Source organism: Macaca mulatta, chromosome 3 (assembly GCF_049350105.2).
Source record: "Macaca mulatta isolate MMU2019108-1 chromosome 3, T2T-MMU8v2.0, whole genome shotgun sequence".
Lineage (NCBI taxonomy): Eukaryota > Metazoa > Chordata > Mammalia > Primates > Cercopithecidae > Macaca > Macaca mulatta.
In genome coordinates this window covers 33,899,439-33,915,048 of record NC_133408.1, presented here as the reverse complement: position 1 = coordinate 33,915,048, position 15,610 = coordinate 33,899,439, and positions in this window count along the sequence as shown.

Sequence of the window (15,610 nt, the reverse complement as noted above, 5' to 3'; positions counted from 1 at the left end):
CTATTGTATCCCTGAATTTAATAGTACATTATAAGCCATAGTGTTCCTCATGAACTTTTCATCAGGCAGGACCTTTTCTAATTGATTTCTTCTCCATCACCCAACACTATTCCTTTCAATTATGTTAATTCGACCTATACGATACTATCCTGTGAGGTTACAACGTTTTCTACAAAACTAAGTTCTAGCCACACGTGGCTGACCATTTTTGGTGATACTCATCTGTGGTAAATGTGTGGTAAAGTACCTCAATTTAATGCCTCCCCAGGAGTGAGGATGACAGCAAGAGGAGGAACATGTCACTCTCATTCTCTGACACGTTTTCCTATTGGAAGCTCCCTTTATCTCCCTTCCTATTTCTAACACCCTGTTCTTCCTTCTTCTACCGAACAGTTTGACTTTACTATCCTCCATTACATACACCCACATTTTTTTTTTTTTTATTGATTCCATGTACACTCCTCCGCCCTCCTCATGCCTTCTTTCTGTTTTATTCATTTCCTCTCCCCTCTTTATTGACTTGCCTCAGGTCTTAGAGTATCTTAAAATGGAACTCATAACTCAGCTCCTTTAGTGGTACTCGCAATAGCATCAACTGCGGACCCTTAGTTAGAGACACAACTTATCACCATTTGACTTCTCCTTTACTTATTATACAGTTAACAGGACATTTTATTTAGCTATTAGACTATCTTGGTACTCCTATTTGAAAAGAAGCGTTCCGTCCAATGACTTTTTCAATAAAATACGGTTCTCACCTTCTCCTTTTCCGTTGACTACCCTATTACCTTTTTCACGGGAAGGTCGAGGTAAAGACTCCGACACTTTCTCGGGGACACGCTGCTAAGGTAATATCAAGAATGAGTTTCCACTTTACAAATTATAATGAGTCGCATCAAAAGTGTCTTATGAATCTCTTTTTATGAAACTGGGTCTCACTCTGTCAACCCAGAGCTAGAATGCAGTGGCATGGTTATGGCTCACTACCGCCTCAAGATCCTGACCTCAAGCAATATTCCCTCCTCAACTTCCTGAACAGCTGGAACTACAAGGTGCATACCATCAACATGCCGGGCTAACGTCTTGATGGTTACTTTTGTAGAGACAGAGTCTCATTCAATTGCCCGGGCTGGTCTCAAACTCCTAAGGTGAAGGAATAAAATTGGGGAGGTATGGCCCATTAAAACGAAGAAAAAAATTAATAATTCACAAAATTACATATTTCTCATCTGAACCGAAAATCTTATCTAAGAAACTTTGAATCCATATATAACTATCTATTATAGATTAATTATGTATTAAATATTAATATTAATATTACATACTAATTGATATTAAATATATATGTAAATATATTTTTTATATTTTATTCTCTATACTTTCATATTATATAACTCCAACTAACTGACAAGACAATATAATATGTAGTATTAATATATACAATATTTTAATATTAGTATATATTATGTAATATATTAATATATAATATACAATATTTAATTATATATGATTAAAATATATTATATATTACATGTCATTATATGTTAACAATAGACATTAAGAAATCAAGGAGACCAGATCGCGAGATCAAGAGTTAGAGACCACCCTGGCCAACACGGTGAAATCCCATCTCTACTAAAAATAGACAAATCAGCTTGCCGCGGTGGTACACATCTGTAGTCCCAGCTATGTGGGAGACTGAGGCAGGAGAATCACTTGAACCTGGGAGGTGGAGGTTGCAGTGAGCCGAGATCACACCACTGCACTCCAGACTGGCAACCCAGTGAGACTCCGACTCAAGAAAGGGGAAAAAAAAATTGATAAAACTCATACAAAACCTTTTAGCTAAGAAAAGCTTACAGTACCAAAACATCAGATTATAAGAACAAACACTCTATAATACACGAAAATGTGAACTTTACTGTGTGCTGTGCTTTACGTTACTCAGTCCAAATAGTTGCTGCTCTACCTGACTGTTCGTGGTGATATTTTTCACTATATGGCAATAATTACGTGCGTCTTATTAGTACCTCTGACTTGACTGTTACAACTCTAGAATACACAGGTTTTTATTTGAAAAAAACTGCTCTACCATCTCAGCCTATCAACGGCGTTTGTGTTGGCTTTTTCAGTAAAAATTCCACCATTTTCTCTGTCTTGCAAATCACAGCGAATAAAAGTGGGGTGGTATTGTCCATTAAACAGTAGATAAAAATTAATAATTCACAAAATTACATATTTCTCAACTGAACAGAAAATCTCATCTGAAGTTCTTTGAATATATATAAAAGATTAATTATATATTAAATATAAATATATATTAACATTAAATAATACATTTTAAATATAATACACAATTACATATTATATATTATGTGCTGTACACTATATAATATATAACAACTCCAACTGACAAGACAAAATAATGTATATTAATGTATACAATATTAATATATATTATATAACAATGATATATAATAACATAATATATATACTTTATACAATCTATAATTAGATATAATTACAATGTTACATATAATATGCTAATATATATTAAAATATGAATATATTTTTTATATTACATTACGGTTTACTTCATACATTATATAGTATTACATATTATCTATTATATGTATTACTATATTATTAATTAATATGTAAATAATATATTAATACATATATGATATATATTAACATATACATATTTGTATATATTAATTTATATATGAAATATATATGTATAAAATCTCATTAAAATACATTACCAAGTTGTCTCCTATCACTGAGCCCATCAATCACACCAAGGGCAGAACACTAACAGGTATCAAAACCTGGCTCGAACATCTACGACTTCTTCTCTACCTCCTCACACTCTGGGCCATCAGATCCGGGCTAGGATGCTGGATCTGCTTGGTCCTCTCCAACTAACAGACAAGACTAACAGACAAATATTAATATTTAATACATAATCTATAATATATATTGTTATATATGGATTCAAAGTTCCTTAGATAAAATTTTCGATTCAGTTGAGAAATATGTAATTTTGTGAATTATTAATTTTTTTCTTCGTTTTAATGGGCCATACCCCCCAATTTTATTCCTTCACCCTAGGAGTTTGAGACCAGCCCGGGCAACTGAATGAGACTCTGTCTCTATAAAAGTAACCATCAAGACATTAGCCCGGCATGTGATGGTATGCACCCTACTTTAATTGTTTTTCAGTTCCATGAAGGCAAGGCAAGTTCACATTTTCCCATTTCCAAGACATGGACCAACAACATGTAACGTCCCCTTGTTACTCAGTTCTGCTCTCATGTCAGAGATCACCAGCTTTCTGGCTAACAGGTAGACTAACTCATTGCTATTTCAAAGTACCTGAACCAGACTATGATATCTCACCTGATGTTTAAGATGGAATAGTTGCAATTATTTTCAACTTCAATTTAGTATTAACTGGTCTTTTAACATAAACACTTACTTTGTCAACGCACAGGAGTGTAATCTTCGGCCTCTCATCGAGACATATCTTGAGTAGAGTTGTTAACGTTTTGCTTAAGAAGGAGGTTGACAACACGTGGCGAGTCATAGCGCACAGCAAGCTTGAGGGCTCTTCCAAAATAACAAATCACTCCACTCAAGAACTTTAATAAAGACTTTTTTAAACAGCTAGTTTGACATACTTGACTGTTTTAACATATGCCTGTCAGTGTAGGCGGAATAGCCATTTGCATGGACTGGCTAGTTTGGGTCGAAAAGCATCTAGGGTGCTCAAGTGTTCATCTTTGTAAATGATCACCAAGGCTAAAAGGAAGGGACCACAAGGAATCCTCTTGCCCCACTGGGGTATGACATAATACAAGATGCTAACTGAGAGTTCTTTGATGGCCCAGAAACTGTGCTGAGGTCGCTTATCTAAAGTAGGCAATGATTTAGAGGAAGATTTCACCATTGCTTTCCTAGTCTGATATATTCAAATCACCTGGGGGTCAGATAAGAGTTATCTGCAGGCTGAAAACAACAACAACAACAGTCATAATGACAATATTAGTAGTCATAAACTAAAAGTTAACACTTTAAAAATTAATACAACTGGCCAAGTGCAGTGACTTTTACCTGTAATCCCAGCACCTTGGGAAGGCAGGGAGACCAGAACAAGAGATCAAGAGATTGAGACCACCCTGGCCAACACGGTGAAATCCCATCTCTACTAAAAATAGACAAATTAGCTGGCCGCGGTGGTACACACCTGTAGTCCCAGCTACATGAGAGACTGAGGCAGGAGAATCGCTTGAACCTGGGAGGTGGAGGTTGCAGTGAACCGAGATCACACCACCGCACTCCAGGCTGCCAACGGAGTGAGACTGTCTCAAGAAAGGAAAAACCAAAAATTGATAAAACTCATACAAAACCCTTTAGCTAATAAAAGCTTACAGTACCAAAAACATCAGATTACAACAACAAACACTCTATATTACACGAAAAAATATATCCTACTCTATGCTCTTCTTTATGTTACTCAGTCCAAATACTTGCTGGTCTACCTGATTGTTCGTGGTGATATTTTTCACTCTATGCCAATAATTACGTACATCTTATTAATACATCTGACTTGACTGTTACAACTCTAGAATGCACAGGTTTTTACTTTAAAAAAGAACTACTGTACCATCTCAGCCTATCAACGGCATGTGTCTGGGCTTTTTCAATAAAAATTCCACCATTTTCTCTGTCTTGCAAACCTCAGCGAATAAAAGTGGGGTGGTATTATCCATTAAACAGGAGAAAAAACTAATAATTCACAAAATTACATATTTCTCAACTGAACAGAAAATCTCATCTCAGGTGCTTTGAATATATATATATATAAAAGATTAGATATTAAATATGAATATACATCAATATTAAATATTAATATTTTGGCCGGGCGCGGTGGCTCAAGCCTGTAATCCCAGCACTTTGGGAGGCCGAGGCGGGCGGATCACAAGGTCAGGAGATCGAGACCACAGTGAAACCCCGTCTCTACTAAAAATACAAAAAATTAGCCGGGCGCGGTGGCGGGCGCCTGTAGTCCCAGCTACTAAGGAGGCTGAGGCAGGAGAATGGCGGGAACCCGGGAGGCGGAGCTTGCAGTGAGCCGAGATCGCGCCACTGCACTCCAGCCTGGGCAACAGCGTGAGACTCCGTCTCAAAAAAAATAATAAATAAAATAAAATAAAATAAAATAAATAAATAAATAAATATTAATATTTTAAATATATAATATAAAATATATATTATATATTCTATACTGTATACTATATATAATATATATCAACTCCAACTAACAGACAAGACAAAATAATATATATTAACATATACAATATTAACGTAATATATAACATGATATATAATATATACAATATATTATATATTTTATATAATATATAATTATATATAACATATTACATATTATATGTAAATATATATTCATATGGAAATATATGTTATATATTGCTTGTTATATATTACATTGTATATTATATATATTACATCATGTATTACATATTATCTATTATATATAAATATGTATTACTATATTAATATTAATTCATATGTAAATGTTATATTAATACATAAATATATGATATATATTAATATAATATACATGTTTGTATATATTTTTATATTAAATATATATGTATAAAATCTCATTAAAATAGATTACCAAATTGTCTCCTATAACTGAGCCCATCAATCACACCAAGGGCAGAACACTACCAGGTATCAAAACCTGGCTGGAACAACTACGAATCTTTCTCTACCTCCTCACACTCTGGGCCATCAGATCCGGGCTAGGATGCTGGATCTCCTTGGTCCTCTCCAACTAACAGACAAGACGAAACCCTGCTTTTATTGTTTTTCAGTTCCATGAAGGCAAGGCAAGTGGACGTTTTCCCATTTCCAAGACGTGGACCAACAACATGTAACATCCCCTTGTTACTCAGCTCTGCTCTTATTTCAGAGATCACCAGCTTTCTGACTAATAGGTAGACTAACTCATTGCTATTTCAAACTACCGGAACCAAACTATGAACTCTCACCTGATGTTTAAGATGGGAGAGTTGCAAAGATTTCACCGTTGCTTTCCTAGTCTGATATATTCACATCACCTGAGGGTCAGATAAGAGTTATCTGCAGGCTGAAAATAACAACAACAGTCATAATGACAACATTAGTAGTCATAAACTAAAAGTTAACACTTTAAAAATTAATACAACTGGCCAAGTGCAGTGGCATATACCTGTAATCCCAGCACCTTGGGAAGGCAGGGAGACCAGAACAAGAGATCAAGAGATTGAGACCACCCTGGCCAACACGGTGAAATCCCATCTCTACTAAAAATAGACAAATCAGCTTGCCACGGTGGTACACATCTGTAGTCCCAGCTACGTGGGAGACTGAGGCAGGAGAATCGCTTGAACCTGGGAGGTGGAGGTTGCAGTGAGCCGAGATCACACCACCGCACTCCAGGCTGCCAACGGAGTGAGACTCCGTCTCAAGAAAGGAAAAACAAAAAAATGGATAAAACTCATACAAAACCCTTTAGCTAATAAAAGCTTACATTACCAAAAACATCAGATTATAAATCACCAACACTGTATATTACACGAAAAGATGAATCCTACTATATGCTCTTCTTTATGTTACTCAGTCCAAATAGTTGCTGGTCTACCTGATTGTTCGTGGTGATATTTTTCACTATATGCCAATAATTACGTGCATCTTATTAATACTTCTGACTTGACTGTTACAACTCTAGAATACACAGGTTTTTACTTTAAAAAACAACTGCTGCACCATCTCAGCCTATCTGTTTCCACCTGTGTAGGTAGGTTCTTTACTTGGAAGTGGGAGGTGGGTTCTGTGTTCTTGAATGGAAAGGCACATTTTTCTCAAAATGTGATCTCTTTCTGTGTTTATCAATTTTACATAGACCGAATGAAAATACCAAAGTTTTAACATTTTTGTATGACACCTGCTGTCTTTCACTATTGTGATGACAGTTTTAGGAATCTCATAATGGAGTGGAAAAACATTTGCTTTTCTAGATAGCAAAAACACAAATGCTTAGTTTACAGGTACATTTTATGTTGACAAAGCTTTTCCTAAGAATGACCTCATAAGCAGACATCCTGAAGGTTGATTTAGCCAACTAAAAATTAAAACTGCCTGTATTTCAGGAAAAAAATTAACAAAACAAAAGAGAGTTTACTTGAAAAATATTAACTATATTATACATATGTATATACATATATTCAGATGAAAAGTATGTTTTAATTTTATAGGGACTTCATTTTATATATTTTCTTTTTTTTCTTGGTTCAGAGTCTCGCTTCTTTGCCCAGGCTGGTGTCCAGTGGCACAGTCTTGGCTCACTGCAACCTGTGTCTCCCAGGTCCAAACAATTCTCCCTCAGCCTCAGAGGAAGCTGGGATTACAAAAATTAGCCGGGCATGCTAGCACCTGCCTGTAATCCCTGTAATAAGTTCAAGTCTCATCCAAGACAAGGCTGCAATCCCTTCTGCCTATGAGTCTCTGAATGTAAAAGGGAGTTCTTTTCTTTCAAGTTACAGTGATGGTACAGGCACTGGGTGAGGTTTCTCAACCCAAAGAGAAGATCTTCCCAGAATAATAACACAACTGGGACACAGGCCCAATGCGAGTCCAAAACTCTGCAGGACAGCAATCATTTTTCATGAGAACTCACTATCACACAGACTGCATTAAGGAGATACCGTTTAACCACTTATGAAGGATCTGCCGCCCATCCCCACGTTCCACCCCCACCCGCGCCATGAAACCCCATTCTCCCACACTCCCACTTCCAACCTCCATTGTCCACCATGATTAAATCACCTTCTACAGAGCCCCACATTTAACATTCCCCGTTACAATTCCACAAGAGTTTTGGTAGGGAGACAGAGCCCAATCATATTATTCTCCCCTTTGTCCCCCAATTTCACGTCCTTCTCATACTGCAAAATACAGCTTTGCATTCTCAACGTTCCCCCAAGGGCTTAACTCATTCCAGCATTTACTGAAATGTCAAAAGCCCAAAGTCTCTTCTGAGATAAGGCTGCCATCCCTGCTGCCCCTAAGTCTCTGAAATACAACGCAAGTTAACTCATTCCAAAGTAGAAAGATTGTACAGGCATTGGGTAAGCATTCCAAGCCAAAAAGAAGAAATTTGCCAGAAAGCAGCACAAAATACAGATGGGACTTACAGATATCATGCAAGTCAAAACCCCAGCAGGCCACTCATTCCATCCTACAGCTCCAAATCATCTTTTGGGAATCTATGTCCACATCCGGAGCACAGGGTGGTGTGATAGCTGGGATCCCAAGGCCTTGGGAAGCTCTGTACCTGTGGCATTGCAGAATCTTTCCCCTCCAGCTGCCCTCGTGGGTTGGGCTGGTGTTGAATACTTGTAGCTTTTCAACACTAAGGGTGCAAGCAGTTGGTGGGTCTATGAATCTGGGGCCTGGAAAGGCTGCCTCCCTGAATGGGTATGGAGGCTCCAACCCTGTACTCTCCTTCTGCGCTGCCCGAGTAGAGGTTTCTCACGAGGCTCTGCCTCTTGGAAAAGCTTCTGGCTGGACACCCAGGCTTTCTGATACATCCTCTGGAGCCCAGGCGAAGGCTCTGAAGCCTCTAATCTTGTGCTCTATGCACCTGCTGGCTTAACGCTATGTGGAAGCCACCAAGGCTTGGAGCTTGCACCCCTGAAGCAGTGACACAAGCTGTACCTGTGCATCTTTCAGGCATGGCTGGAGCTGGAGCTGCAGGGATAAAGGCAGCAGTGTCCTGAGGCTGCACACAGCAGTGGGGCCATGGGGCTGGCCCAGGAAACCATTCTTTTCTCTTAAGCCCCAGGGCCAATGACAGTAAGGGCTGCTACAAAGGTCTCTGAGAGGCCTTCAAGGCCGTTTTCCCCATTGTCTTGAACTATTAGCACTGGGCTCCTTCTCATACAAATACGTGAAGCCTTCTAGATCTTCCCCCTGTAAACCAGCTTTTCCTTTGGACCACTTGTCCAGGTTACAAATTTTCCAAAGGTTTAAGCTCTGCTTCTCATTTCAATATGAGTTCCAACTTAGGGTCATTTCTTTGATCACACACAAGAACGTGTTCGACGTTGGCCTGAGCTTAGCTGCTTAGGAGTTCATTCCACCAGATACAAAACCCTCAAGTTCAAAGTTTCACAGATCTCCAGGGCAGGGTCACTGTGTAGCCACTTACTTTGCTAAAGCAAAACAAAAAAGCCTTGGTTCCTGTTCCCAGTACGTTCCTCATTTTCATCTGAGACCTTCTAAGCCTGGCCTTCACTGTCCATCCTTCTGTCAGCCTTTTAATCACAACCATTTAACACGTCTCTGCAATGGTCCAAACTTTCCCTCATCTTCCTGTCTTCTTCCAAGCTCTCCAAACTCTCTAACCTCTGGCCATTGCCCCATTCGGAACCTGCTTCTACATTGTCAGCTTTGTCAAGGCCTGGCAATGTGGTAAAAGAAGAAAAGTCCATTGTCAGGGGGAAACATCAAGAAGGCCTCCAATATTTGCATGAAAAATACCCAGTACTAATAGCCAAGAGATTGGGGAAAAGGCCAGCAGACATCTCATAGCTTCATTTCGCAGCATTAATTTTCTGTTTGTACATAAAGAAGAGAGGTTTAATTGACTCACAGTTCTTCAGGCTGTAAAGAAGGCATAGTGGTTTCTGCTTCTAGGAGGACTCAGGAAGCCTCCCAATCATACCAGAAGGCCGAGCGGCAATGAAATGTTTCATATGGCAGGAGTAGAAGCAAGACAGAGCGAGGAAAGCGGTGCCATATCCTGTCATACAACTAGATCTCATGAGAGCTCACTATCAGGAGATCAGCATCAAGAAGATAGTGCTTAACTGTTGGTGAAGGATCCTCCCACCACCCCGTATCCACCCCCCACTGTTTCCAAGCAAAAGCCTGAGGCAGAGGCAGAGCCTCTGGGAAAATCTCTACTAGGGCAGTGCAGAAGGAAAATATAGACTTGGAGCCCCCACGAAGGATACCACCATCCACCAGACCCCAGAGTCATAGACCCACCATCAGCTGACACCCTCAGCATGGAGAAGCAACAGGCACTCAACACCAGCCCAGCCCATGAGGGCAGCCGTGGGGGGCTAAAGCCTGCAAAGCCATGGGTACACTGCCCTAGTAGAGGTTTTCCATGAGCCTCTGCCTCTGCAGCAGGCTGCTCCCCTCCTACTACCCACCACCCTATATCCAGCCTACTCCTCCCCACCTCTGTTTATTTCCGACCCCACCCCTCTCCCATCCATGAATAAATCACCTCCCGGAAGGCCCCATCTGCAACATTCGGGATTACAATTACGCATGAATTTAGGTAGGGACACACAGCTAAACCATATTATTCTGACCCTGATCCCCTGAATATCATATCCTTCTCACAGAGTAAAATGCAATTATGCCTTTTCAAAAGTTGCCAAGTCTTCAGTCATTTCAGCATTAACTCAAGTGTAAAAAGTTCAACATCCCACCTGAGAAAAGGCTTCAGTTCCTTTTGCCTATGAGTCCCTGAATTAAAAAAGGGGTTCTTTTCTTTCAAGCTACAATGATGGTTCAGGCATCTGGTGATGTTTCTCAATCCAAAGGTAGACGTTTGCCAGGAAAATAACACAAATGGGGTCACAGGCCCAGTGCAAGTCCAAAACCCGGGAGATCAGTATCCATTCCATCTTACAGCTCCAAAACCATCATGAGAACTCACTGTCATGAGGAAACATGAAGGAGGTGGTGTTTAACCGTTTGTGAGGGATCTTCCTCCAATGCCCACTTTTCACCCTCTCCCCTACCATAATCCCCCCATTCTCCCCAATCCCCACCTTCCAACACCCACTGCCCTCCATGATTAAATTACCTTCCACCTGGCCCCAGTGTTCACATTTCTGATTCCAATTCCACATGACCTTCTGGAGGGACACACAGCCAAATCTTATTATTCTCTCCCTGCCTCCCAAAAGCTCATGTCCTGCTCACCATGCAAAATACAACGATGCCTTACCTACCACTTCCCCAAGCTACTATACTTTTTTACAGCCTGCAGAACCATGAGCCAATTAAACCCCTTTTCCTTATGATCATACAGAAAATTACCAGCAGGAAGTGAAGCTATGAAACGCCTTCAATGATTTTCCCCATCATCTTGGCTAAGACCCCCAAGATCTTAACTCAGTCCGACATTTACTCAGACGTCTGAAGCCCAAAGTCTCATCTGAGTCAAAGCTGCAGTCCCTTCTGCCCCTCAGCCTCTGAAATAAAAGCAAGTTAACTACTTCCAAGGTACAATGATTGTCCAGGCATTGAATGAGAGTTCCCACCCAAAAGGAAGATTTTTGCCAGAGAGAACAAAACACAAATGGGAATTACAGGTCCCATGAAGGTCCAAAACCCAGCAGGCCAGTTATTCAAACCCACGGCTCCCTGTCCCTGGTGTGAGGGCTAGGCTCCCAAGGCCTTGGGCAGCTCTGTACCTGTGGCTTTGCAGGGTTCAGCCCCCCAAGCTGCCCTCATGGGCTGTGCTGGTGTTGAGTGCCTGTGGCTTTTACCCACAGAGGGTGGGCCTACGAATCTGGGGTCTGCATGATGGTGGCCTCCAGTGTGGAGGCTCCAACCACAAATTTTCCCTCTGCTCTGCCTTAGTAGAGGTTTCCCATGAGGCTCCGCCTTCCTGGCAGTCTTCTGTCTAGACACCCAGGCATTTTCATACATCTTCTGAAATCGATACAGAGGCTCCCAAGCCTCTGGACTAGTGCTCTGTGAACCCGCTGGCTTCACACTATGTAGAAGCCATGAAAGTTTATAGCTTGCACCCTCTGAAGCAGTGAACCAATCTGTACCTCTGCATCTTTCAGCCAAGGTTGGCGCTGGAGCTGGGGCTGCCGGGATGCAGGCAGCAGTGTCCTGAGGCGGCACACAGCAGCGGGGCCATGGAGCTGATCCAGGAAACCATTCTTCTCTCCTAGGTCCCAGGGCCCCTGACAGCAAGGGCTACTGCAAACATCTCTGAAATGCCTCCAAGGCTTTTTCCCCATTGTCTTGGCTATTAGCGCTGGGCTCCATTTTATGCAAGTTTCTGGAGCCTTCATGAATTTTCCCCCAAAAACAAAATCAGCTGTTCTTTTTGACCACTGGGCCAGGCTGCAAATGCTTCAAACTTTTGACCTCTGCTTGTCGCTTAAATATACGTTCCAACTTGAGGTCCTTTACTCGGTCACACATAAGAGCACAGGCGGTTTGATGCAGACAGGACCCCTCTTATGCTGTGCTGCCACCAAATGCGCACTAAATCATCACCCTCCCGTTCAAAGTTTCAGAGATCTCCAGGGCAAGGTCACCCTACAGCCACGTTCTTTGCTACAGGAAAACAAAAGTAACCTTGGCTCCTGTTCCCAGTAAGTTCCTCATTTTCATCTGAGACCCTCGTGAGCCTGGCCTTCACGGTCCATCCTTCTGTCAGCCTTTCAGTCACAACTATTTAACAAGTCTCTACAATGGTCCAAACTTTCCCTCACAGTCCTGTCTCCTTTCAAGCTCTCCAAACTCTGGCTGTTACACGCTGCCGAACCTGCTTTACATTCTTAGCTATCTCTGTTGCAGCCTGGCAATATAGAAGAAAAAGAAGTCCATTTTCAGGGGGAAACTTCTAGAAGGCTTCAGATATTTGCATTAAAAAGAAACCCAGTGCTAATTGCCAAGACGATGGGGAAAAGTCATTGAAGATATTTCATGGCTCCACTTTGCAGTACTTATGTTCTGTATGATCACAACAAAAAGGGTTTTAATTGGCTCATGGTTCTGCAGGCTATAAAGAAAGCATAGAGGCTTCTGCTTCTGGGAGGACTCAGGAAGCCTCCCAATCACACCAGAAGGAAAACAGCAATGAAAAGTTCCATATGGCAGGAGTAGGAGCAAGACAGAGAGGAAAGAGGTGCCACACCCTGTTATAAAACCAGATCTCAGGAGAACTCACTATCAGGAGATCAGCATCAGGAAGAGTAACCACGGGAGAAGGATCCGCCCCCCAACCCACCTCCACCCCCTACTGTTTCCAGACAAGCCTCATGCAGAGGCAGAGCCTCTTGGGAAACCTCTACTAGGGCAGCACAGAAGGAAAATATGGGCTTGGAGCCCCCACCCGGGATTCCACCATCCTCCAGACCCCAGAGTCACAGACCCACCAACAGCTCCCACCCTCGGGATGGAAAAGCTACGGACAGGCGACACCAGGCCAGCCCACGAGAGCAGCCATGTGGGCTAAAGCCTGCAAAGCCACAGGGGCACTGCCCTGGGAGAGGTTTTCCATGAGCCTCTGCCTCTGCAGCAGCTACTCCCCCTTCCTACTACCCGCCACCCTCACACCAACCTACAGCCAGCCCACTCTTAACAACTCTACCCACCCCCTTTCTCCTTCCATCCCCACCTCTCCTGTCCATGATTAAATAATCTCCCACTAGACCCCAACTCTAACTTTTGGGATGACAATGCCACGTGACTTTTTCTAGGAGCACACAGCCAAACCATATTATGCTGACCTTGACCCTTCTGAATCTCATGTCCTTCTCACAGAGTAAAATACAAACATGCCTTTTCAAAAGTTTCCAAAAGCCTTAACTCATTCCCGCACAGTATTCTGTCCCTGGTCCGCCAAATCTCATGTCTTTCTCACATTGCAAAACACAATGATGCCTTCCCTACAGTCCCCCAGATCTTAACTCATTCCAGCATTTACTCCAATGTCCAAAGCCCAAAGTCTTATCTGAGACAAGTCTACAGCCCTTTCTGCCCATGAGCCACTGAATTAAAAAGCAAGTTAACTTTATAATTCCAAGGTACAATGATTCTACAGGCAATGGATACACATTCCCAGCCAACAGAAGAAGAAAAAATGCTAGAAAGAAGTACAAAACAGAGACGGGACTCATAGGATACATAAACGTCCGAAACCCAGCAGGCCAGTCACTCAATCCTACAGCTCCAAAATCATCCTTTTTGAATCCCCGTCCCACATCCATGGCACAGGGCTGTGAAGGCTGGGCTCCCAAGGCCTTGGGCAGATCTGCACCTGTGGCTTTGCAGCGTTCAGCCCCTCTGGCTGCTCTCATGGACCCGGCTGGTGTTGAGTGCCTGTAGCTTTTCCACGCCGAGGGTGCAAGCTGTTTGTGGGTCTACAAATCTGGGGTTTGGAGAATGATGTCTCCCGGTGTGGGGGCTTCCACCCTATATGTCCCTTCTTTGCTCCCCTAGTAGAGGTTTCCCACGAGGCCCTGCCCCTTGGAAAAGCTTCTTTCTTGGACATCCAGGCTCTTCTGTGCATCTTCTGGAGTGTGGACAGAGGTTTCCAAGCCTCTAGTCTCTTGCTCTGTACAACACCTGCTGGCTTAACACTATCTGGAAACCATCAAGGCGTGGAGCCGCCTCTGAAGCAGTAACCCAAGCTGTACCTGTGCATCTTTGAGCCATGGCTGGAGCTGGTGTTGCAGGGATGCAGGCAGCAGTGTCCTGAGGATGCACACAGCAGCGGCCATGGAGCTTGCCCAGGAAACCATTCTTCTCTGCCAGGCCCCAGGGCCTGTGACAGCAAGGGTTGCTGCAGAGGTCTCTGAAATGCCTTCAAGGCCTTTTTCCCATTGTCTTGGCTGTTTCTACTGGGCTCCTTTTTATGCAGATACTCTAAGCCTTCTTGAATTTTCCCCTGAAAATCAGCCTGACCACTTGGTCAGGCTGTAGATGTTCCAAACTTTAGATCTCCACTTGTCTTTTAAATAGAAGTTCCAACTTGAAGTCATTTCTTAGGTCACACATAAAAACACAGGCCGTTCAATGCAGAGAGGACACCTCTTGCGCTATGCTGCGGAGACATTCATTCCACCAGATACATCCTAAATCATCACCCCCAACTTCATAGTTTCACAGCTCTCCGGGGCAGGGTCACTGTGCAGCCACATTCTTTGCTAAGGTCAATGAAATGGATCCTTGACTCTTGTTCACAGGAAATTCCTCATTTTCATCTGGGACCTTTTAAGTCTGGACTCCAGTGTTGATCCTTCTGTCAGCCTTCTCATCACGAGCATTTCACACTTCTCTATAGTGGTCAATCTTTTCCTCATCTTGCTGTCTTCTAAGTTTTCCCAACTCTTCTGACCTCTGTCTTATACCCACTTCTGAACCTGCTTCTACATTGACAGCTATCTTTATCACTACCTGGCAATGTGGTAAAAGAAGACAAGTCCATTTTCAGGGGGAAAATTCATGAAGGTTCAGATATTTGCATGAAAAGAAGCTGAGTGCTGGTTGCCAAGACAAAAGGGAAAGGGCCTTGAAGGCATTTCATAGCTCCACTTCATATACTAATTTTCTGTATGATCATAAAGAAAAGAGGTTTAATCAGCTCATATTAAGTGAGCCAATTAAATCTGCAGGCTGAAAAGGAAGCATAGTGGCTTCTGCTTCTGGGAGGACTCAGGAAGCCTCACAACCATACCAGAAAGCCAAGGGGCAAGGAGATGTT